The following is a 26,947-nucleotide window of genomic DNA, read 5'->3' on the forward strand; positions in this document are numbered from 1 at the left end:
GAGGCAAATTCAAGGCATTCCCCATGGAATTGGTATTTTTCACTCATGTGGGAAGGGAAAAAAAAAAAGCACCTACTATGTATCAGGTTTTATGCTAAGCTCTTTCCAAATATCATGTCATTTGATCCTCACAAGATCCCTGGGAGGTAGGTGCTCTCGTTATCCCATCAATTTATTTTGAGGAAACTAAGGCAGACAAATATCGATCACTTGATCAGGGTCAAACAGCTAGTAAGTATAAGGCTGGATTTGAATTCCAGTTTTCCTGTCTTGAGAAGAAGAGGGAATGATCTTGGCTAAACTATAAACTCCCTGAAGGTAAGCAATGCTTTATATGCCCATTAGACTTAGTAAAGAGACTCGAATGTAAAATGGCTTTGATAGGCTTTTTGATTAATAGAATCACACACTTCTATGTTGTTTGTATTTCCATGTCTGGAAGTTTTGGTTCTATCCTTGACCATTTCTTTAAGGTGGACTTGGAGTGACCACTGTGACATTCCAACAACTACTGACATAAACTAGGTGTCAAGTTTTTCTCAGTTATGTGCCATAACATTTATGGCCATGAGTATTACCTTGAGTGAATTATTTTATTTCATTTATATTTTTTTCTTGTGCAAATATTAAAAAAGGGACAATTATCTTGTCCCACATATTTTTCCCTATTTGACTGGGATTATGACAGTATCCTTTAGATTTCATCTGTCGTGGAAGCACTCCTTCACTAGACAGGTTCCATCATGTCCCATCAGATCACTTAGCTTCTGCTGAAGTCTACACCTGCTCTACCCTCTTCATTGCCAAAGTGTTGCCAAACCAATATGCTGAATAGATTTAATTCTCATAGTTCTTGATTGTCTTCCAAATTAAGTATGTGTTTTTGTTTGTGAACTTTCTGGGGTGGAAATGTTCTCTGCAGACCCTTACTGACTTTTCTTTCTACTTAGGCTACTCATTTCTCATTAGCTATGATTTTGCTTTCAAATTCAGTGGATGCTTATTAACTCTTAGAGTTCAAGGTGAGACCCTTCTGAATAATAAGACAACTGGAAGTTTATCAGCCACTGACTGTGGCAGGGACATCAATCTTATATCTACTCTAAGAGATGGAGGAAGGGCTCAGAACAACTGTTGCCCATCCCCTGTACTTTTCCATGTTTTCTGTGCCCAGTACCTTGGGCAAGTAGTAGTACAGCGTGACACATAGTTCTTCCCTATCTGAACACAGGACACACAAAAGAAAAAAATCTGGACACACTATCTTCCCTTCACGGCTCTGCTGCCTCCTGCCACAAAGAATCCTCATGTGCTTTTCTTGTTTTCCCTCCTTGTCGACACACTCAGAGTTGTAGCCATATTTGAAGGGGCTGTTAGGAATACAAGCTCCCAAATACTGTCTTTTTCTGCTTCTCAAACCTGTTTGTGGTTGAGTCATATCAGTTGTGTTCTATTCTTTGCCACCCCGCTTGGGGTTTTCTTGGCAGAGTACTGAAGTGTTTGCCATTTGCTTCTTTAGCTCATTTTACTGATGGGGAAACTGAGGCAAACAGGGTTAAGTGACATACCCAGAGTCACACAGCTAGTATCTGAGGCCAGATTTGAACTCATGAAGATGAGTCTTTTTCACATCAGTCCCAGTGCTCTGTCTATTGTACCACCTAAAATAGATCTCTTTGGCTGGGCTTTACACAGATATTGTTCTTAGTCAATCAATTGTGTTTTACTCATCTTGACGCCTCCAACACTATCCTTTAGTTTTCTTGGCAAAGACACGAGAGTGCTTTGCCATTTCCTTTTTCAGTGGATTAAGGCAAACGGGTTAAATGACTTGCTCAGGATCACACAGCTAGTGAGTCTCTGAGGTCACATTTGACTCATTCTTCTTGACTCCATGCCCAGTGCTCTATTGAGCCACCCAGCTGCCTGTCTGTAGGCAGCCTTAGTGTGTGTGTGAGGCTGATACCTTCGTTATTAACTCTGCTGCCTTCCTAGTCTTACAGCTCAGTTATCTTGCCTCCTTAAATGACAGCTACTCACAAACCATCTTTTGAAATATTCCTTCATGGAGAATTGTTCCTGTGCAATATTCTTAAATATTCATTACTTTGACTTTAAGAGAAATGTCAGCACTTAGACTTCAATCTGTCACTGACACTTTCAGAGAAATAGGATGATATATATATATATATATATATATATATATATATATATTCCCCCCCCTCAGGAGCTGATTTTTACCACTTAAAAAATTAATACATTGAGATTTTAAGCTGCTTGAGGGCAAGGACTGTATCATTAAAAAAAATCTTTAAATATGACATGATCTTAGTTTTATATTTTAATGGGGAAGAAACTAAAGGTGATAGAGCTCTGAAGGATTGGTATTTTGGGTTAGTGTTGTATGTGCTCAACATTATGTTTTCTCTGTGTGGAGGAGGAGGAGGAAGGGGAGAGAGATGGTAGTGCTTGCTTAGTGCTTGCTTACAGTGAGCTTATTTTCAAGTAAGTGACAAAACAATACATATGGGAAACGATTAGAAAATAGAAGGATATGGAATTGTCAGCTGAAAGGGGTTTTACAGAAATTGATTTGTTCTGACTTCACCAGGGGAAGCTGTGCAGGTACTGGGATTGAAAGTAGAAAGTGGCTAAGATAAAGGCAAGAAGGAGGAAGGACATTTAAGATTGGAGGGTAGGGGAGAGAAGGCTGGAAGTGTAGGTAATATGAGTCTGATTGGAGAGGGAAAGAAGGAGAGGTGGGGAGAGAGGGAGGGAGGGGAAAAAGGAAGGGAGAGAGAAAGGGGGTGGGGAAGAGAGAAGGAGGGAAGGAGAGAGAGGGAGGGAAGGAGAGAGAGAGGGAGGAAGAGAGAAAGGAAGGAAGGGAGAGAGGAGAGAGAGAGAAAGGGAGGAAGGGAGGGAGAGAGGGAGTGAGTGTGTGTGTGTGAGTGTGTGTATTGGGGATTACAATTTGGGATCCAAAGTGATGCGAGAGTGGATGGTTTGTGTTGGGAGTTTCTAGGAGAAAAAAAAAAGGTGAGCCCAGTTGTGAATGCTTCTGAAGGTTAGTTTGTATTCCTGGGCAGCGAGGTGACTCAGGGGAGATAATATTGGTCTTGGAGTCAGAAACATCCGAATCAAATGCATCCTTTGACCCATGCCAGCCGTGTGATCCTGAGCAAGTCGCTTACTTAACCCCTACCTACTTCAGGGTAGTCATCTGTAAAACAGAGATAATAATAGCACCTGTCTCCCACAATTAAATGAGATTATAAAGCGCCAATTATTATTATTTGCTATTCCCAAAGCCCAACCCAGGGCTTGGCACATAGTAGGCAGCAGGTACTTGATACATGCTTAGGGAATTGAACCTTAACCTTAGTGCTCCAGCTAATTCTCTGAAACTATATGTTACAGTGGAGTTGCCCATCTTTGTAGAGTGAGTTTCCACACTGGAAATTCCCAGTATCCATAAAATTAGAGACCTATTCTTGGTCCCTTTACTTTCTTTCTCAATTTCTTTGGGCTAATTAGTCCCTTCTCAGATATTTTGGTCTGAATATATGAGTTGGAAATAAGAATTTTCAGGACTTTGAGAAGGTGTACTTTGGAAGTATGAGAAATATAATATTAACTTTTAGCTAGTAGCAAGTAGAGTGCCAGGACTAGAGTTAGGAGCACCTGAGTTCAAATCTGACCTCAGGTACTTATTAGCTGGGTGTCCCTGAGCACATCACTTAACTCTGTTTGCCTCTATTTCCCCATCTGTAAAATGAACTAGAGAAGAAAATGGCAAATCTCTCTAGTATCTTTGCAAGAAAACTCCACATGGGGTTGAGAACAGTGGGACATGACTGCAATGACATCCAACAATAATGAACAAGAGCACAGCTCGTCTGGGCCACGTGGGCTACTGCCTACCTATGTGGATATCATTTGGGAAAATAACTCCAACCCTTAATTTTCTCATCTGTGAAATAAAAGAGGTATTAATATGTTCTTTTCAGCTATGAAATCTGCAAGGTTTCAGAAATGAGTGAACTGCACAAGATCACTGAATGAAAGCTGAAACTCATGTGCTCCAACCCCATCACTAATAAGGAACTTGAGGTGCAGTGAGGTGCTTCAGGTCAGACCGGAAATTAGCAGGAGATGGACATTGAAGCTTAGGTGCTCCAGCTCTAAAGTCCCCCATTCCCTCCCTTCTTCCCCTCTCTCCCTCCCTCCTCTCCCTTCCTCCCTTCCTTCCTTCTTCTCTTATTTCCTTCCCTCCCTCCCTGTCTTCTTCTCTCCCTTCCTTTCTTCTTTCCTTCCCTCCCTCCCTCCCTCCCTCCCTCCCTCCCTTTCTTCCTTCCTCCCTCTCTCCCTTCCTTCCTTCCTTCCTTCCTCCCTTCCTTCCTTTTTTGTTGGAATAAATCACACAGTTTTATGTACAATGCAGCATCACACATTATCTTCTCTGGGTCTCCCAAGGCCTGGCAAATGTTTGATTTAACCCATTTTCTTTTCACCACAATACATATGATTTACTTTTCACAGTCTAAATCTTGCCAATAGTGATTTACAGTTAATCCAATTTACAATTAATGCCAGTAGTGATTTATAGTAGGGGAAGACCAAATCATGGCCCTAAAAGAAATCTTCCATAGAAAGTTCTTGTAGATGTTTCTATTTTATCTTTTTTGAGTTTTAATTCACAGTCTCAGACCCAGGGAGGGAATGGAATGCCTTGTCTTGAGAGGCTGTGCAGACCGGAGCATTTTGGGTTTCTGGGATTCTAGGAGTATTATGGGGCTACATGAAGTGACCCTTCTGATTTAAAGACCATGTCAGGACAGGGGATTACCATGGCTCCTTTTCCCATTCACGTGTTCTCTGGAGCTGTCCTGGATTTCTGAAGCCATTAAACAGTATTTCCCTTGGAAGCTTTTCCTGAGGTCTGGTGGAAGATCTGGTGCTAGAATTCTGTCCTTCATAGGACCACTCAGTCAATAAACACTTATTAAGTGCCAATTATGTGCTAGATCCTGTGCTAAGTAAATAAAAGGGAGAAGTTTCTGTCAAGGAACTCATAATTTAATGGGGAGACAATATATAAACAGCCATATACAAGGAAGATAAGTCCAGGATAAGTTAGCACTGATCAGCAGAGGGGGATTGGAGGGGTATTGTCCTTCATTCTCAAAGAAGACCAAAATAATACCCCTATGTCCGGGCAGTGTGTTGTGGGTCTGATGTGGCTAGTTAGACTTAGAGGAGTTGGGAGGGCTCTGCTGCAGCTTGGACCCAGGCCATATGAGGGGGGTTGGGAAAGGCTTCTTGAAGAGTCTTTGACCTCATCTGTTGCTTCATGATGATGCTTTCTGGTTTGTAAAGCATTTTACAGAAAGTAAATGAAATTTAAATGAAAATTTGATCGGACTACAATCTTGAGAGTCTATGATTATCCCCATTTTACAGATGATAAATCTGAGATTCAGGAGGCTTAAAGAATCTGCTTAGGGTCATAGAGTCAGTAAGACTGTGAGACAGGAATCGTACCCAGTTGCTCCAACTTCAGCACTCTGTCCATTCTGCCCAGCTGCCTGGTGTGCAGGAGCAATTAGCTGACACCACTGGGGACATTCTTAAGCTATTAATTAGTGAGAGAGAGAGAGAGGGGAGGGAGAGGGAGGGGGGAAGAGGAAGGGAGAGGAAAGGAGGGAGAGAGGGAAGAAGGGAGGGAGAGGGAAGGGAGGAGGAGAAAGGAGAGATGTTAGGGGTAGGAGGAGAGGGAGAGGGGGAGAGAGAGGTGTGGAGGGAGAAGAGAGACAGAGACACAGAGAAGAGAGACAGAGACACACACAGAGAGACAGACTCAGAGAGAGAGGCAGAGACAGATACAGAGAGAGACAGAGAGACAGACAGAGAGAGACAAAGACAGAGACAGAGAGAGACAGAGACAGACACAGAGAGGCAGAGAAACATAGAGGCAGACAAACAGAAAGACAGCGACAGAGAGAGAAAGAGACAGAGTAAGAAGGAGACTGGAAAAGGAGCAAGTCAATTTAGCAAGCATTGATCGAGCTCCTGTTCCTAAGACCCTGGCATGGGGCTGGGCACTGGAGAAAGATAAAGCTGCAGCTCCAATTCTGATTTCTATTGAGGAGACATGACATTTATGCAGATAAGGAAGTACAGAATAATTCCAGTCAGGTGGTAGAGTACATAGCCTTAGATTGGGAGTCAGGAGATATGGTTCAAATCTTGCTACTTGCTGCAATTTGCTACCTCTGTGACCTAAGGCAAGTAACTTTTTTTTTCTGGGTCTGTTTCCTTATCTGTAACATTAGGAGACTGAACCAGATTATTTCTAAGATCACTTCTAGATTTCAATCCTATGAAATCTCTAATGTCTAGCTAAGGCTTTTTTATTTAGGAATCCCTGACCAAAAGAATAAGAAATAGCTTTATAAAAATCTGTCCTCCCCCTGAAAAAGACTTAAGATGATTTAGATTCTTTCCTTATGTTTCTAATTAAAGCTGGGTTTTCCTAGGCAAGGAGCCCAACCTGAAGGTAGATTTTTAATCCTATCTGCCACCAAATATTCATGACTGTCTGAAGTTATATTGGAAGACACTTGGGAAAGGGTATCATGGTATCTCCCCTGAGCAGATAGGATCCAGATGTGGTTCAGTCATGCCCAACTTTTCATGACCCCATTTGAGGTTTTCTTGGAAAAGATATTAGAATTATTTGCCATTTCCTTTTCCAGCTTATTTGACTCATGATGAGGAAACTGAGGCAAATAGGATTAAGTGATTTGTTCAATAACTAGTAAGTATCTGAGACTGGATTGGAAACTCAGAATGTGGATTCTTTTTGATTCCATGGGTAGTCTTATTCACTGGAGAGCATTAGTATTATTTGTTTACTTTTTATTATTAAGACTTTTCCTTTTCAAAATATATTAATAGTTTCAACATTCACCCTTGGACAACTTTGTGTCCTAAAGTCCACCCCCCCCTTTCCCCTCACCCCCAATATATGTTAAACATGTGAGATTCTTTTATATATATTTCTACAATTATCAGGCTACACAAGAAAAATCAGATCAAAAAAGAGAAAAAATGAGAAAGAAAACAAAATGCAAGCAAACAACAACAAAAAAGTGAAAATACTCTGTTGTGATCCACACTCAGTCCCTACAGTGTCTTTCTGAATGCGGATGATTCTTTCTATCACAAGACTATTAGAACTGGCCTGAATCACCTTTCTGATGAAAAGAGCCACATCTATCAGAGTTTATAGTATGAGAGAGTTATCTGGGGCACTGAGAGGTTAAGAAGCATCCCACTGATCACATAACCTGTGTGTGTCAGAAGTGGAATTTGAACTCTTGTTCTTAATTTGAGGATAATCCTTTATTAATCACAATGCCTTATCTGGATTAAAATAATAATCATGATGATGATGATGATGATGATATTCCACATTTCTGTAGTACAGACTTATAATGAACAACTGTCCTAAGAACACCTCAATTGAGGTAAGTCATACAAACACTGTGTAGTGTATTGGACAAAAGTTCTGCACTTGAAATCAGCAGAAACGTGGAAATCCTGATGTGTGCGTGTGGGTCTGTCTGTCTATGGCTGTGTCACCATGGCCAAACTGTTTCATCTCTCTGAGAATTGGTTTCTATGGGGATAATATTACCCATAATATCTATGAATGGTTGTGAGCAGAGATGTGCTTGTAGAAGCTCTAGAGAGGTCATTAAATGTTTACTAACATACCCCAGTTGGGAAGAGTAAATGAGATAGTATACACAAAAAATGCTTTGTGAATTTGAAAGTATATAAATGTCAGCTATTTCCATTGGGTTGGAGATGAACCAGACTCGTCAAGCGACTTGCTAAGAATTGTTGGGTTTTGTTGTTGTGGACTGTAATTACATGAGAATATGATAGAGGTATGCTGGAGTAAACTAGTCCTGGCTTGGGTGAGTTGGTTGTTAAGTTTTTATTGAGATCATTTACACCTTGGAAATAGGCAAATCCTATAAATCAGGGCTTGGTTTATTGTTTGGTTGATTGTCTAGAGTTAAAAGTGTTGAAGTAAACATTAATAATACAGATTACACTCAAAAATGCACATGAACATTTTGATTGGGGAATCTGATTGTTAAACATTTACATTACACATCCTTTGTTGAAAATCAACTCTTTCCTTGAATGCAAGGGAGTAACTCCTATATAAGTTACAATCTTAGCTACCTGGAAGCTAAATGATTTTCTCATGCTAAACATACTCAGGATATGTCAGTCATAGACTTTAAATATCCAAACCTGGGGCTAGCCACTGATCACTGGACCATATTGCTACTCAGCATCTTTCTGAAGTTTTTTTTTTCAAGACTTTTCCTATTCCTTGTTTAATTCAATTTTACATTTTCTTTTTAAAGATTGAGATTTTACATTTTCTCCCTTTTATCTCTTAAAAAGATTTTAGGGTCCATATTTAAATAAATATGCATAAGAGGCCAATCATAATAATTCTAAAGGAAACATTGTGTCTTGTCAGGGACCTCTATTCCCCTGGGAGAACCCTAGGCTCTAATTTTTGGGGAAGTATGGGGAGGGAGTTGGGATTAAGTAACTTGTCCAGGGTCACACAGCTAGTATCTGAGGCTGGATTTGAATTCAGGTCCTCCTGATTTTAGGGCCTGAATTCTATTCACTGTGTCACCTACTATCCCTAAGTTACAACTTTTTAAAACTTTTAGATTATTTGGCCCATTGTTTCACAACTATGTCCTTTTTCATGACATCATTCAAACTCAGGTGTTCCTGTCTCTGTGTTAAGTGATCTGTCTTTCCATACTTGACTGTTCTTCAGGAATCCCTTAAAAATATTCCTTTACAAAATTTACCCAATATCTGGCTCAGTCTAAGTGTTTTAAATGTTAGCATAATGCCTGGTACATAGTAAGTGCTTAATGCTTGCTTATTGATTGGTTGTCACTCATGGATCTGTTACAGACGAATCTATGAATTTTCATGTATTTTAGTTCTTATATTTTGTGAGGTTACCTTGAAAGATTAAGAATCAGGAACAGGAAAGAGTGGTCAACATAAAGATTCCCTCTACAGGAGATGCAAAATTTTGCACCTATAGTGTCTCTGAGAGTAAAGAAGTTTCTCATCATCTGTTCCATGAGCCAAAGATTGGTTATTGCATCTGTCAATCTATTTTTTTCTCTTTCTATCATCTATCTGTCCATCCATCATATCTTCCTCTCCCTTTCCCCCTCCCTCCCTCCCTTTCCCCTTCTTTCCCCTTCCTTCCCCCTTCCTCTTCCCTACTCTTCCCTCTTTCGCTCTCTCTCCCTCCCTCTCTCTCTCCCTCCCTCCCTCCCTCTCTTCCTCCCTCCCCCCTCTTTCTCTGTATGTGTGTGTGTGTGTGTGTGTGTGTGTGTGTGTTTTTCTCTGTCTCTCTGTCTCTGTCTGTCTGTCTATCCATTTATTTATGGGCCTGGATTTCTCCATCTCACCTAAACTGGATATTCCCTGCTTACTCATAGATCCAATTCTCCTGATGATTGATGCTGAAGTTTTAACCTGCTTTCTTTCTAACCCGGGCTGGTTCTTTCTTAAATGGTGGTTGCTTCCTGTTTGTGGGGACTCCCCACAGTAATGCCAGACTTAGTATCAGACACCCCTGATTGGTTTAGCCCTCCTGTAGCTCATAACTCCTGAGCTTCAATAGGGATTATTACAGGTGTGTGCCACCATAACTGACCGTTATGCTTATTTTTAAATCAATTCCATTTTTCATATTGTTTTTATTTATATTGTGATAGTCTGATGCCCTCAGTGTCTTACACAGTCTCTAGTTATGTGCTTAATAAATGATTTTTTGATTGGATGGAATTATATATTTATAATCTGTTTTCTTTATTCATTTATTCTTGAGTTTTCCCATGTTTATTTCTTAGAACATTCACATAGAGCAGTTAAAAAAAAAAAGATAACTTGACTACATTTTTTCCCAATCATTTTTAGTGTGATTCAGACCCAGGATTATAGTATAATTGTTGTTGCCCTAAAGGTGTGGTTTTAAAAAATACATGCAGTGCATATCTTGAGTACAAAAGCAGCTGCCTTTACAACTGGTAAATAGATTCACTGAGAAAAGACCACGGATAGCTCCTTGTTGAGCATTTGAAGTGCTTTTTAACTTCTATTCCCAAAGGATCCTCTTATAAAACTCTCCAATTATCCCATGTCTGTATCTAGTTACGGAAGAAAAGCACCATATTGAGAAAGAAGCATGGTGGTCCCCTTAATGAGCTGCAGCTTTATACATATAGCTGATGTTGCCTCACCTGAAAAATGGGTATAATACTATTTACAGTACCCAGTTCATAGTGTTTTTGTGAGGGCAGTATTTTGTAGATCTTAAGATGATATTCAAATATGAATTGTTGTTTATTGGTATAGAATAATGGCATGTGTTATTCGTGTATCTCTACATAACTGTCATTTAATTAAAATATTTGCTTTTATTTCCTGTAAGCAGCAGAGTTAAATGGCAACTACCCTTCTTGCCAGTACATATGACATTGATATTGTCACAAAGATATTTTTGGACTGTGAAAGATTTTCTCCAATAGGTGAAGATTTAGAGAGGTGGTGACCATTCAAGTCACATAACTAGCTAATGTGACATGTGTACATTGAAGTAAAATGGTGTGTTCAGTCTAGTTGGAAGGGTATTAGAGGCAAAAAACTTCGATTTAAATGTCAGCTTTGTCTCTTACTATTTGATACTTTAGGTAGGTAATTTTACTTCCCTGGACCTCAGTTTCCTTATATTAAAATTAGGGAGTTGGACTCAACTTCTTAGGAGGGACCTTCTTTCAGTTCTGAGTCCTTGATCATAAGAAAACAATCTGTAGTACTACTGTGCTGGTAGTCACAGTCACCTTTGCTTTGTTGCTACCCAAGCTTTTATGTTCGCAAATAATGGGGTTTTCATTACCTTTAAAATTAGAAATACTCTAGCTGATCCTGGTCACCCCCACAAGTCACATTCTGATGAATAGGCACATGCATATTTACATGCCAATTTATTCATACATAGCCATTGACACATTATAAGACAACAGCATTTCTTTAATTACAATGTTTTTTTTCTGCCTGATTCTCTCCATTCTTTATGACAAAAGTGCTTTTGAAAAGTTTCTTGCAATTTTTTTACATCACCTTTATTTTCCATAATTTTTCTCTTTTTTCTCTCTTATGTCCCAAGATATCCCTTAAGAAAGATTTTATTTTATTTTATTCTTTTGATTGGGATTAAGTGACCTGTCCAGGGTCACACAGCTAGTGGATATTAAATGTCTAAGGCTGGATTTCAACTCAGGTCCTCTGCATCATCTGGCTGCTCCTAAGAAAGATATTAAAAGAGAAGAACAGAACATTTCACTAAAACTAGTCAAACACATCAGCTAAACACATTTGATGTATCAAACCTTTGTTCACAGTATCTTCATACTATTAAAAATTATTGAGGATCTTTTCAAAGAATTTTTGTTTTATGGGTTATATTTATAGACATTTATCATAGTAGAAATAAAAACTTATTTTGAATTTGTAGACCCTCTGAAAGGGTTTCAGAAACCTCCAGGAATCTCTGAATCCCACTTTGAGAACCACTGGTATAATCCCCACTTCTGCATAGAAGAAGGGAGGGTGTTATGTATGTTTTCCCACCTTTTCTCTTGGCTAAGTTTTCATCTGACACAGAATTTTATTGCAACTCTTGTTTTGCTGACATTCTGAAATTTCTGGGTTATTTTATTGGATTATGGAAATCAGGGTGCTTCTGGAAATTCTAGGCCATGGAAATGGAGGAAATAGTATTAGTGAAACAAAAAAACAACCCTGTATTCTTCCTCTATCTTGAATTTTTTATAGTTAAGTGTATTTTTATACCAGCTTATGTGTCTATTTGTAACATTTCTTTAATTTTCTTTGAATGGAACAAAAGCACTATTGTTGAAATGGAGGAACTAAGATATAATTTTAGATAGTAACTATGTTTCTGAAAAGTTATGTGTTAATTGGATAATTGCATTTGTGGATCTCTGTACTTAGAAGAAATCTGGTAAATCCTTTTGTGAAATGAATAATTTGTCTATTTGGGAAATTTGATTTCCATATAATTAGGTCATTTAAAAGTGGAATATTCCTTTGTTTTAAGGGAAATAGCTGATAAATATATTGATGAGAGAGAATTTTTGAATTTAGTTGGTAATATGAATTAATAAATCATTAACAGATTTGTGGATTCATTTGACTAGAATTGAGTAGAATCAATTATAGAATGGTAGAATTTTAGAGCCATTAGTGCCTTTAAAGTGTTATTGCTGCTGTTTTATGCCAGCTTTTTCATGTCACTGTCCCTATTCCTCCCTCTCCACTCCCCAACATTCTCAACATGAGTTCTTAAAGCTAAGGGACACAGAGTCCCTTAAGTGTACAGAGATCTTACGTAATAGCATGTATACCATTCTGCACTAGTAGTCCCTTCCTTCCTTTGATGAACTTTAGAAGTCATTTAAACATAAGGGAAATGAGGTAAGAGACTTTGAGTGCCTCCTTCAAGGTCAATCACCAAGCATTTATGGAGTGTTTCTATGTGCCAGGTGCTATGGAGGCAAAGGTAAAACCAGTCACACAACTGTTCACTTGCAACACAAGGACTGGAATTCTCATGTCCTTTCCTTCAGTTCCATTTTTTTCTGATGCAATTTGTTAGGCCCACCCCTAACTTGAGTAAGTGAATTTGGTGACAATTATGCAATCTAAACTGAATGCTCATGGCTTACCTTTTCTTTTTCTTCTGAATTTAATGAGCACCAACAAAAATATTTCTAAAAATAATATCAATTTTTGTGGTTAGTTTTTGTTAATTGTTAATTTTGTCAAATGTTAGTTTTTCAATTCCTTCTTTACTCCTCTCCTCATTGCAAAGGAAAGAAAAACAAAATTCTTTGAGCAAGTCAAAAAAAACCACAAATTCTCACATTGATCAGGTCTAAAACCCAAAATAAGGCCAGAAAAAGTCAGACTTGAGTGAAATAACTGAACAACAACAAAAATCATTTTAGAGAAACCTGGGAGATGTCTATGAACTGATGAGGAATGAAGACAATAGAACCAAAAAGATTTATATAATAATTACACTAAAAACAAACAACTTTGAAAGCTGTAAGGACTCTGACCCACACAGTGATCATTTATAACTCAGTAGGACTGATAAAGAAGTATGCTACCCAATTTCTGAAAGAGAAGTGATGGACTCCATGTACAGAATGAGACTTGTGTTTTGAACATGGCAAATGTGGGAATTTATTTTTGTTTGGCTAGGCATATTTGTAAAAAAAAAAAAAAAATGTTTTCCTGGAAGGAGGAGTTGGAAAGAAAATCAATTTTTGTTAATTGAAAAAAAAGTAAAATGTAGTGAAAGATCAATCAAAAAAGCAGTCAAGTAAAAGCAACATCCATATATTTGTTATTTTATATCCTGGCTTCAATACCCTCATCTTGTCAGGAGGAGACTAGCTTGCTTTATCACTGGAGTCATGGTTTGTTATTGGGGGCTTATGTTTTCTAAATCAGAAGTATCAGACCCTGGCCAGATACAGTTCCTGGCGCAGGTTATCTTCCTGTATGGCTTAATGGTCCTGTTTCTATTTAAGTTTGTTGCCACTTGTCTAAATCATGCACTTTCTTTTAAAAATTAATTTTCAATTACATTTAAAATTCACTTTTATTTTCAGTTCAGAATTCTTCCCTTCCCCCATTTCCCTCCACTTTTTTTGTTTCTTTATCCCATTCATTTATAACTATGTCCCTTACCCTCTACTCCCAGATTTAAAAAAAAAAAGGGGGGGGGAACCATTTCAGCTAAACCAACCAATATTTTGAGTTTATGTGTCATGTTCTATTTCCTACTCATAGCTCCCCTCCCACCCCACCTCTTCAATGGAGGCAGTGTAGTATATTTTCTCAATTCTTTCCTCTTTTCACTCATTGACTTTAGATTTTATTACTCAACTGAAACTCATCTCTCTCAGATTATCAGTGGTCTCTTAAAATCACCATATCTGAAGGTCTTTTCTCAATCCTTGTTCATCTTTGACTTCTCACAGTATTTGATACTGTTGATCATTACTTTTCTACTAAATTGTAAACTTCTTGAAGGGAGGGACTTTTTTTTTTTAAATCTAGATAATAGGGGTTAAGTGACTTGCCCAAGCTCACACAGTGAGTAAGTGTTAAGTAACAGAATGGATTTGAACTCAGGTACTCCTGAATCCAGGGCTGGTGGATTTGTATTGTATGTATTTGTATACCTAACACTCAGCTTAGTTTTGGGCACATTAGTCATTATTTAGTAAATGTTTATTGATTGATTGTTTAATTACCTTTCCCTTCTGGATATAGCTTCCTTTCTAGGTGTTCATAACACTACTCTTTCTCTGATCTTCCCCTAGTCTTCTTCTAGACCACACCCCATAACTGTGAGTGTCCCTTATGACTGTGATCTGAGCTCTTTTCTCATTTCTTTCTACAATGTCTTTGTAATTGGTTGTGGAGATCGTGTATTTTTAAATCAGCAGGAGTCAGATATTAAGGAGCCCGGATAGCTCAGTCGGTAGAGCATGAGACTCTTAATCTCAGGGTCGTGGGTTCGAGCCCCACGTTGGGCGCCAAATGTGAAGATCGTGTATTTTTAAATCAGCAGGAGTCAGGAATTCAGGTTAGGGGAAAACCGTCAGTCTTTATTCTCAGTGAAGAAGGATCGGAGGTGGAAGAGAATCGGCGATAGCAATGTGTGCAGCTGAGTCAAGAAGCTAGCTCGACCAGCAGCCACACAACCAGCAGCTCGGAGTCTCGAACCCAGGCCCAATCTCTCCCAGCTTCTCTTCCTGTCTCTCTCTCTCTGCCTCCACCCACCAAAATCGTCATTTCCTATACAACACATCAGGACTTGCACGGAGAGTGGGCAGGGACCATTCTTTATCCAATCACGTATATTAATAGAGTATAGCCCAATTACTATTTAGCCTCACGTACTTGGGACCTCAGTGCATCAACTCAAACCTCAGCCCATTACAATTGGTTATGTTTTTTAATTACTTATGTAAATGTACATATTTTTAGTGCTAAGAATTTCCATTCTCCAGGGCAAAGAGATAATTAGTTTATAAGTCAAGTTGAGTGTTTCTCAAGGAAGGCTCCAAGCCTTTGCTAGAATGTTACTAGTGATTGCATTTTCAAACTGGACCTCACACATGTGTAGCCTCTGCCATCTTATGTGATCTAGAATTAACTGTAATGAAGGATTTTATGTTCTTGGGTTGCTGGGATGTGTGTTTAGGATAATTATTAGAAGTTGAAGGCCATCTCCCGTGTTCCTGATCTCTGTCTGGCCACTGGACCCATAAGACTCTGGAGGGGAAGATGAGACAGGTGACCTTTCACAGTCCTCTCTCTCTTAAATCCAATTCACTTGTGTGTCACAGCACCTCCTCCCTGATGTCCTGGTATTCTTCAGGAACGAAGGACACACAGTAACATTAATGTGAACACTAGTAGAACCATGACCACATTTTTCCTCAGGAAAGGGACTTTGGTTTCTTGACAAATTGCACTCATCAAGATTATTCCTTCAATGGTCTTTTGTGTGTGTGTGTGTGATTATTTCTGGTCTTCCTTGGTGCTTGATGCCATTTTCTTGCTCTCTAATCATGGAAGAAAGTTCTGTGTACTACAGTCTCCCCTAGTGTAAGTCAACACTAAAGTTGAGTTGAAAGTAAATCTATTTCATTTTAATGCAATGTATCACAATTTTGATTTTATATTTTAATGCAAATTTAATCTTGTATTTTCATGCAAATTTATTGCAATTTAATGCATTCTAGAACATTTTAATCTATGAGAAACTATCTAAGTATACAGTCCTGATAACAGGAGGTATTGAAGATCATTTTTCTAGTGGTGAGTCACATTTATCATGGCTCCATTCAGGCTACTCTTAACATTAGACTTCCCTCCTTGTTCATCCATGAGAAAATGTGCTTGGTTAAACATGATATGCATGTTTCCATAATAGTGGACCCATGATTTTCTAAGCTGACTTTTGTCAAGAAACCTTTAGGAGTGTCTCCAGTAACAAAAGTTTTATTGCTCTTTTATTCTCAGGTGTGTTTATTCACACCCAAGGGAGCTTGGGTTTGGCTTTCAGCTGTGTTTTGTTCCTAGTAGTAATCTTCAAACTAGCTTTCAGTTTTAAAATATTGCTTCAAGGAAGGCAACGTATTTATTCCATGTACAGTGGGTGTTTTGTGCCTTGTGAGAACATCACTGTTTGTGTGAGCTAGTTGTCTTTTGAACATTTTGTTTTTGAGCCTTCATGGGTGCCAGATTCCCTTTTTGGCATGCTGACTCTTATTCATAAACAATGCCAGTCAAGACAGCCCTTAGAAGGCAGGCAGAATAAGAGAGCCTAGGTTTTCCACCTGTCAGTATGACTGTCATAAAACCTGGAAGTAACTAAATAAAATTCCATTACTGGAATCTGTGATACTCCCTGTACAAGAACCCTTGCCAGCACCCACCCTAATAATCCATGACCCTCTTAGATCCTCTTGCCACAGAACCAGAAAGAGGCCATGGAGATGAGCTTGTTCCCAGCTTTTTAAACTGTGGTTTGCAACTCCATATGGGGTCTCATAACTGAATGTGGGCACCATAAAATTATGACTTATTATATCGGTAAATGTTTGCATTTTATACCTACTTTATATATGAATATATCTGGAGTCATATAAAAATTATAGGCAAAAAGGGTTGCAAATGGAAAAAGTTTTAAGAAGTCCTGATTTCCTTTAAAAACATTTCTTTAAAAATTAATAAGCATTTCTTTTCGTTTCCTCCCATTTTCCTCATTTCATTTCCTTCTCCCATTGGGAACAAAAAGGAAAGGAAATAAGGAGGAAAGAAGGAAGGAAGGAAAAAAAGCCTTGTAGCAAATTTTCCTGGGCAAAGAAAATGAGTTCCCACATTAACCATATCCAAAAATATATATATGCCACATTTTGCATCTTGAGTCCAGGAGGAAGTGGGTAAATCTTTCAAATTTGTCTGTCTTTGCATTATTGTTAATGTGAATAGATTGGTTTCCTGATTCTACTTACTTCACTCTTCAGCTCATAAATCTTTCCAGATTTCTTTGAAACATTTCTATGGCACAATAGAATTCCATTACATGTATATCAAAATTTGTTCAGCTGTTTCTCATTTGATGGACATTGCCTTGGTTTCTGGGTGTTGGCTACTAATAGTTTTGTATATATGGGTTGGGTTTTTTTTTTTGTGTGTGTGTATTTGTTTTTTATCTTTTGAGGTATAGGTCTAGAAGTGGTTTCCCAGGGTCAAAAGCATGCATGGTGTATTAACTTTGGGATGTATTTCCAAAAGACTTTCTAGAATCCAATCTATCTTTTATAGATATGCTGCTACAAGACAGCAGCAAACCTTGGTCAAAAATCTTCTGTAAGCTGAACAAAATACTAGGGACAGTGTAGACCACTCTTTCAGGAAGTTATAGGCCAGTAGTAGGATGAAGCATGAACTGATCATCACTTTTGGTCTCAGGTTCTTGACTTGTAACATTGTGTGTTCTAATTAAGTTACTTGTTCCCCACATAGCCAAGGCAGTGGCAAACCCTGAATAATGCTGTTGCTACATGTTGTATCCCCTAAGAACATGAAATCCTTGAGGGCAGGAATTGTTTTTGCATTTTGTATTTGTATCCCCAACGCCTAGCCAAGCACTTTACAAGTGCTTTAAAAGTGCTCCTGGCTTTGGATGAGAACAGTAATAATAAATAGCATTCATGCAGGGCTTTTTAATTTACACCTGAGATGTTAAATTCTTCGAGTTAGGCAAGTTCTCTAATATACTAGATGCAGATTAAAAATGTAGTTGTGTAAGGCAACAAAGCTATCTCTTTTTATAGACAATATAATGACATACTTGGAAAATTAAGAAATACAATGGTGGATCAGTGGAATGAGTAGATTTATAATACACAGTAATTTTGTATTTGACAAATGTAAAGATTTAAGCTTTTGGGATAACAATACATTACTTGCTAAAAATTTTTGAGAAAACTGGAAAGCAGTCTGGCAGAAATTGAGTGTAGACCAATATCTTACACCATTTACCAAGATAAGGTCAAAATAGAGCTGATCATAAGAGAGAGATCATAAGAAAATAGAAGATATGGAGCACATTAAGTATCAAACTTAAGGATAGGAGACAAATTTGTGAATAAATAAAAAAGATAAAATTATCCATTTTATACATAAGCAAAATGATTGATTATATTAAATTACAAAGGTTTTATCTAAATAAAACCATTGTGGCCAAGATTATAAGGAAAGCAGAAAATTGGAAAACATATTATAGACATTTTCTTAGGTAAAGTTCTCATATTTTAAATTTATAGAGAACTTTGTCAATTTTTAAAAATGAGTCATTTCCCTATTGATATTAAATGGTCAGAACAGGCAGTTTTCCAATGAAGAAACCAAAATTACATTAGTCATATGTAAAATGCTCTAAATTATTATTGATTAGAGAAATACAAATTAAAACAACTTTGACATATTATCTCATATCTATTAGGTTGACTGAACTGATAGAAAGGGAAAATGCAGATACTGGGGGAGATATGGAGGGGATATAGTATTACTATAATACTATAGTATTACTATATTCTTGGTAGAACAGTGAACCGATTCAACCATTTAAAAATCTGTTTTTATCTTTTTAATTAAAGCTTTTTATTTTCAAAACATATACATAGATAGTTTTCTTTTTAACTTTTTTATTAAAGCTTTTTATTTTTCAAAACATTCATGGATAATTTTTCAACATTAACCGTTGCAAAACCTTGGGTTCCAATTTTCCCTCTTCCCACCGCCCCCTCCCCTATTTGGCAAGTAATCCAATATATGTCAAATATGGTAAAATATATATTTTAAATCCAATATATGCACACATATTTATACAGTTATCTTATTCCATATGAAAAATCAAATCAAAAAGGGAAAAAATGAGAAAGAAAATAAGATGCAAGCAAACAACAACAAAAAGAGTGAAAATGCTATGGTCACAATATAGCATTTTCACTCAGTTCCCATAGTCCTGTCTCTGGGTGTAGATGGCTCTCTTTATCACAAGATCATTGGAACTGGTCTGGATTTTCTCATTGTTGAGAAGAGCCACAGCCATCAGAATTGATCATCATATAATCTTGATATTGTCGTGTACAATGATATCCTAGTTCTGCTCATTTCACTTAGCATCAGTTCATGTAAGTCTTTCCAGGCCTCTTTGAAATCATGCATAGATAATTTTCAACATTCATCCCTGCAAAACCCTGCAATTTTTTTCTCCCTCCCCTTTCCCCCACCATTTCCCCTGGATGGCAAATAATCCAATATATGTTAAACACGTGTAATTCTTGTATACATATTTCCACAATTGTCATGCTGCACAAGATAAATCAGATCAATAAGGAAAAAAATGAGAAAGAAAACAAAATGCAGGCAAACAACAACAACAAAAAGTGAAACTACTATGCTGTGATCTACACTCAGTCCCGATAGTCTCTCTCTGGGTGTAGATGGCTCTCTTCATCCCAGGATTATTGGAACTGGCCTGTGATTCAACCATTTTGAAGAGCAATTTAGAATTATGCCCAAAGAGTTATAAAACTGTGTATACCTTTTGATCTAGTAATAGGTCTGTTCCCCAAGGTGATTAGAAAAAAAGGAAAAGAACCTACATGTTCTAAAACATTTAAAGTAGCTCTCGTTGTGGTGGCAAAGAACTGGGAATTGAAGGGTTGCCCATCAGCTAGGAAATGGCTAAATACATTGTGGTATATGACTGTGATGGAATACTACTGTGCTGTAAGAAATGATGAACAGTGTGATTTTAGAAAAACATGGAAAGACTTACATGAAATAAATAACAATGAATTGAGCAGACCCAAGAGAATATGGCATATAATAATGTCAATATTGTTTGAAGAACAACTGTGGCTGACTAAGTTATTCTGCGCATTACAAATAGTGAAATCAACCACAAAGGGCCAGTGAACTAAAATGCTATCTACTTCCAGAGGAAAAAACAGATAAAAATAGAAGTATGAATGGTATGCTTTTGTATATCTCTATTGTAATGCCAGAGAAACTGAGGCAGGAGAGAGATTAGAGAGTTTTCAATAGTTTATTAATTGGAGAGTATAATTGACTGGACAAGACTCTCGTCTCAAATTATCCAGTCAAACAGAGATAAAGATATACTGGGACCAAGAAATCCATGTTGGTCCCAGGGCTGGGGAGACTGTCATCTCAAAGAATCTAGCAATCAATAGGAGCTGCCTAATTCCTTAAATACCCCCTAGAAACAAAGAACCAGAAGGCGGGAAGGCTTCAGGATGGGGGGAGACCATAAATCTTAAAAGCCCAGAGACAGGATGTCTGAATACCCAGAGATAAAGATGTCAGTGAGGTATCTTGGAATATTTTAGAGGGATATTGTAAATTCTTGAGAGCAGGAGTTCTGTTCTCTTGTTTATCTTGCTAGCAATTTATAACCTTAGAGTAAACGGTTCCCAGTCTTAATGGACCAGAGTGGGTTTTTACGGCTAAGGGGATTTGACAGAACAGTTAAGGAAACTGAGACAAAGGAAACTAGTTCAGGGAAACCAAGTCAGAACAGTTAAAGAGAACTATAGCATAACACTATCTGTCAAATGGTGGACCTTCTCTAGTGTGGGGTGGGGAGAGAGAAAAAGAGGTGGGGAGAGAGAAAAAGAGACAGTGTGGAATGTAAAATGTAACAAAAAATCAAAATTTTCAAAATTAATAGTTATAATTGGGAAATAGTTAACAAGATAAATAAAAATACAATGCAGCAGAGATAATGTTAATTTGAGGTTTTTTAGGTCAAAGTGCAACCTACAGGTATTCATTTCTATTTGGAAAGAACATTGGTTTTGAAGCTGGATGTCTTGGGCTTAAATCCTTCTGCCGCTTTGGCCTTGTGTGACTACTTGTATAGTCATCCAGATATGCTATGGACCTTAGTTTCCTTATTGACCTTTTGACTTCCTTCAGGTCTTACCTAAAGTCCTGCCTTTTTCAAGATAATCTTCAATTTATCCTGTATATCCTGTTTATACATAGTTGTTTGCCTATTTTCATCCCATTAGACAGTAAGTTCCTGGACAGCACCATTCTTCAAATTCACGATGTTTCAGCACAGTGTCTGGCATGTAGTAGGTGCCTAATAAGTGTTTGTTGACTTGACATAAAATGAAGGGAATGGACTAGATGACTTTTGAGATCCCTTTTATGTCTGAATAGGAGAACCTATGATCTCATTTGACCCTACAACAACCCTGCTACATACATATTATTATCCTCACTTTGCAACTGAGACAGAGAAAGGTTAAATGAATTTGCCAATCATGATACAGATTCAAAAATATAAGAGGCAGGCTTTGAACACTGGCTCTCCCTGCTTCCAAAGCCTCCCTCCCTTCTAGGTATCTTGATGTCCAGTATTGTTGTTAAGTTATTTTCAAACATGTCTGACTCTTCCATGGTACCATGTTGGGGTTTCTTGGCAGAAATACTAGAGAAATACTGTCATTTCCTTCTCTGACTCATTTGATAGATAAGGAAATCGAGCAAACAAGATGAAATAGCTTGCCCAGGGCTACATAGCTAGGAGATATCTGAATCTTGATTTGAATTCAGGTCCTCCTGTCTTTACAGTGAGCCTTTTTTTCACTGTGTACCTCACTACTTCACAAGTTTCTCTAGCTACTTTTGTACTGACCTATTGAAGTCTTACAAATCTTCCCCAAATGATTTAAATAAAATTACATGCCATTTCTCAGACACTCACATCACTGTGAAACACTTAAAAAATCATCCCTTCTTAGGATGAGATCACCTAATAATGAGAGGTATCTGCAGCAAGAATGGTTAGCACTGGGCTGATGTTGCTCTGGAAGCCTCTCTGAGCATTTCATAAGAAGTGGAGGCACCTGCAGATTTAAAAGTTGAATATAATTACTTATATTACTTATAGTTTGGGGCATGACCCTGGGTTCTGCTGGGCTGTGGTGACCCGGTACCGTAGGGGAACCTCAGTGGAAAGCCATTGGCTGAACATTGTAAGACAGTAAGACCATGAAAAGTTAATGCAAGAGGTAATACCTTGTAAATATAATCCATGGCTCTGTTAAATGATGACAAGAGGAGATGTGCTTATAGACGAGAGAATAAAATACATTGAAATATTCTGACAAGAGTGGAATAATTTAAAACTCCACTTGAGAAAGGAGTAATAAAGGATTTGGGATTATAGTAGTATTAGTGGGCCATTTAGATTTGCAAGGAACATCATGAATTGTTTGATAGATCTGCTAATCTGGAAGGGAAATATTATTACAAATCATAAGAAGAAATCCAGGCATCTTATTGAAGATCTAAGATAAAAACTCAATTTAGGAATCAAATTAGCTGAATTTTTATTTTGTTGATATTTTTTCTCTTTCTTCTTCATTTCTCCCTTATCTGCTTTGGTGTTTTTTTGTTTTTGTTTTTGTTTTTGTCCAGAACTGTGCGTTTGTCCATGTTGAGACCTGCCGGTGTGAAAACTTTTTTCCATTAATGCAGATTAGCAATTTGACTTACAAATTATAGTTTTAGTGGGTTGCCTGAGTTACCTGAAAGATGGAGTACTGACTGGCAGTGAGTCAGACAGCTAGTATGTGTCAGGAGGAAGCATTTATGACTCCAAGGATGAACTTATATAACATGGGGTTGCCTTTCAGCTTGTCCTATGGTTTCTGAAATATATCCCATATGCTGGATAAACTCTGTGGTTTGTGCTTGGGTATTTCATGCAGCTCCAGGTAAGTTACCTAGTAAACTTGAACCATAGTTTCTTCATCTACAGAATGACTATATAGATAGTATCTATATGATAGGATTTTCATGAGTAGCATTTTTATGGGGGGCAACTAAATTATTGAGAGCATAGATCCCTTTGAGCATTCTGAGTATTTCCCTACAATAACCTCCTCTCAGCTCTTGGAATCACACTTGGTCAGTTTGTGATTGCTGACCAACTGTTCTTTAGCAAGGTTGCCTTTCTTGAACTGCTATGTGCTCATCTGATTTAAATAGAACTCACTCGGATTCTTGGGAGACCCTGGTGAGGAGGTATGTGATTACCGAGAGGTGACATGAGGTACAGGCGGATTGCCAACAAAAATAGGATGTTTTCAGATCCTTGGACTCTTCCCCAACCTTGGTATGTTTTAAGAGCTGGATGACTTCTGTTGACTGGTATCTTGCATACTAGTGGAGGGCAATGGGAAGTGTTCTGCAATTGGATCTGCTTCTAATTTTGTCATTAACTTGCTCAGTAACCTTGGGAAAATGACTTAATCCCTCTCATCTGTCAAATAAGGTTAATGATATCCACTCTGCATGGTATCTCTCTCAAATTCCTAGCTCAAGGCTCATTTCACAGCACCATCTTGACTTCTGGCCCCAACCAATCAATTAATAAACTTTTATTAAGGGCCTACTAGGTTCCAGGCACTGTGTTAAGTGCTGGGAATACCAAAAAACCAAACCAAAACAAACAAAAAGCAAGATAGTGCTTGCCCTTATAGTCAACATGATAGTATTCGTGTGAAAATGCTTTGTAAAATCTCTGTGTGCTATCCATTTTAGATAGAGGAAAAGAGAAAGAAGGGAAGAGAACAAGGTATTTATTAAGCACCTGCCATATGCCAAGTACTCTACTAATCATTTACAGCTTCTGTTTCATTTGATCATTACAACAACTGGTGAGATAAGTGCTATTATTACCCTCATTTTTACAGTTAAGGAAACTGAGACAAACAGAGTGCTTTGCCAAGGGTCATGGATGTTAAATGTCTGAGGTTGAATTTAAACTCCAGTCTTGCTGATTCAGGCCAATGCTCTATCCATAGTGCTGCCTAACTGCCTGGGAAATAACTGAAATTCGAGGTGGTTTTTGGCCTTTACCAAAAATATAATGAACAAGTGATTCTTGTAGTCAACTCTATAACAAAGTGAGAAGTGATGGAGCAGCAGTGAGAAGAAATGAATGAATGGAATAAACATATTGTACTGCCTAGCTTTATCTTATAAATTGGGGATAATGTAAGGCCCTATAAATTTTTTTTACTACCAGATAGTATTCACTCATATCATCTTCCTTATTGTACCCTGGCTGTAGGCTCTTTTTGTTGAAAAAATTATTTTAAAATGAAAGTTTTAGATCAAAGTAATTTTTTTCTGGGAACTTGTTTTAAAGCTCCCTGTCTTCCGTCACCCTCTCTCTCTCTCTCTCTCTTTGTCTCTGTCTGTCTTTTTTTGTCTCTCTTTGTGTGTCTTTGTCTGTCTCCGTCTTCTCTCTGTTCCTCCCCCCCCCCCTCCTGTTGATTTTAGGGCTCAAAAAGATCTCCCAGATCATCTCATTTAATGCTTTCATTTGACTGGTGAGGAACCTGAGAACCAAGACTGCGAATGAGCTGCCCAAAGTCACACAGGAAGTAAATAGTCAAGTTGAAATTCAAGCCCAGGTCTTCTGACTCTAAATCTAGAGTGAGGATTTAGGACAATGTCCTAAATAGCAAGTGTCCAAATGTGTTATGTGTGGGACGTGCGCTGTTTAGGAGGAATAGTCCCTAGGGAAAAATGTTCACTTCATGCCTGGCTGAGATATTTACATAAATGCAGTAGGGTTAGAATTTATGGCTTAAGGGGGACAGACCGCTTTTCCAACAATTTAATTAAGTGCTTCCTATGTGCAAGTAATTATACTAGATCCTAGAGATACAAAGATTAAAAAATTAGTTGTGGTCCACAAAGAACTTAAAGTCTATTGGGGGACACAGCATGTACACAGATAAGTATACACACACACACACACACACACACACACACACACAGACACACAGACACACACACACACATTTTACAAAGTAATTTCAGGAGAGAGGGAACACTTAACACATGGTGAGGGAGGAAAGCACTCAACAAGCATTTACTAAGCACCTACTATGTGTTCGGCACTGACTTAAGTACTAGAGATAGAAAAGCAAAAGGCAGCTGCTGTTCTCACAGTCTATTACAGGGGTGGGGAACCTTTTTACTGCCAACAACCATTTGGATATTTATTATATCATCTGAGGGCCATACAAAATTATCAACTCATAGAACTCAAGCAGGGGGAGCTTCTTATACCTAGCTCATTGTCACTAGCTGCAGTTGTCACTAGCTCATTTCAGCTCATTGTCACCTGCAGTTGCCTTAGCAAATGGATTTTCCTCCAGCAGGATATTCCCCACCCTTATTTAGTAGGAGGAGACAATATGCAAGCAGAAATGTACAAACAAAAGACACACACACACACACACACACTATATTTATATATATATATATATATATATAAACATACATACACACATATATACATTTACATATAATATAATATAATATATAAAAATATATTTTATATAAATAATATATATAACATACCCACACATATATACCCCCCCTATATATATATATACATATGTAGGTAATACACAACACATATGCAAATGCTATACATATTCTCATACATATGTACACACTACATAGACACTATATACATTATGTACACATGTATGTATACATATACATGCATGTACGCACACTATATATATGACAAATTGGAGATTATCAATGGAGGGAAAGCACTAGAATTATGAGGAATAAGAAAAAACTTCATGTAGGATGTGAATTTTAGCTGAGATTTAAAAGAAGCTAGCAGGTAGATAGGAATAGCTAGGTAGTACTGTGGATAGAAGTCTGGAAGACCCGAGTTGCAATCTAATCTCAAATGCTTATTAGCTGCGTGACACTGGACAAGTCATTTAATGATGTTTACCTTAGTTTCCCCATCTTTAAAATGAGCTGGAGAAGCAAATGGCAAACCACTCCAGTATCTCTGCCAAGAAAACCCCAAGTGGGTCATGAAGAGTCAAACATGACTGAAATGACAGAAGGTAGATATAGAGGATAGATCGATAGATAGATATAGAGAAAGGTGAGAGTTCCAGGCATAAGGGATATGGCTGGTGAAAGTGCCCAGAGTTAAAAGCTGGACTGGGAGAAGGCACTTAAATTGGGCTTTCGTGAAGTTAGAGATTCTCAGACACAAAGCCAAGCTGATAAAGTGCTTCTCTTACATGTCTGGGTTCCTTGACCAAGGAAAAATATGATTGGGAATCCTTGGCAGGCCCTTTTGTTGGATCACATATTGCTGACTCCTAATTATGAGTGCACATGCCTATGTTATTGTACATTTTCTTGTGGTATCTGAAAATAATCCCTCCAGATTTCCTAGGTGGAATTTTCATCGTTTTCTCTTATTTGTCCTCCTGCTGCTTCTTCATTATACAGATGTGATTCAGTTCAACAAGCATTTATTAAGTACCTACTCTGAGCTTTGCAGACACCATGGGGGAGAGCTTACATTCTAAAAGGAGGTTAAGAACTCCATTTGCAGGAATAAGTAAATGTAAACTAAACTATATGCCAACTAATTTCAGACGAAGGAGAGGACATGAAACAGAGCAGATCAAGAAAGACATTATGTGGGATGGGCAATGGGTACGATGTTGAAAATAGTGAAGTGACTTTCTCCTGTCCATGCAGCTGATCTGTGCTTAAGATAAGCCCAGTCTTCCTAGCTCTAAAGCTGGCCCTC

General features: G+C 37.9%; 1 protein-coding gene and 1 non-coding gene across 3 annotated transcripts in view; both read left to right on the forward strand.

The window, feature by feature from the left end:
• The window catches only part of FAM160A1 (family with sequence similarity 160 member A1), a 360,515-nt gene that overhangs the window by 16,776 nt on the left and 316,792 nt on the right, over window positions 1-26,947 (forward strand). The gene's annotated exons all lie outside the window — the stretch shown is intronic.
• On the forward strand, window positions 14,693-14,765 carry TRNAK-CUU. The gene has a single exon. It is a non-coding gene; the product is annotated as a tRNA-Lys (tRNA).

The sequence above is a fragment of the Sarcophilus harrisii genome, chromosome 6, assembly GCF_902635505.1.
Source record: "Sarcophilus harrisii chromosome 6, mSarHar1.11, whole genome shotgun sequence".
NCBI lineage: Eukaryota > Metazoa > Chordata > Mammalia > Dasyuromorphia > Dasyuridae > Sarcophilus > Sarcophilus harrisii.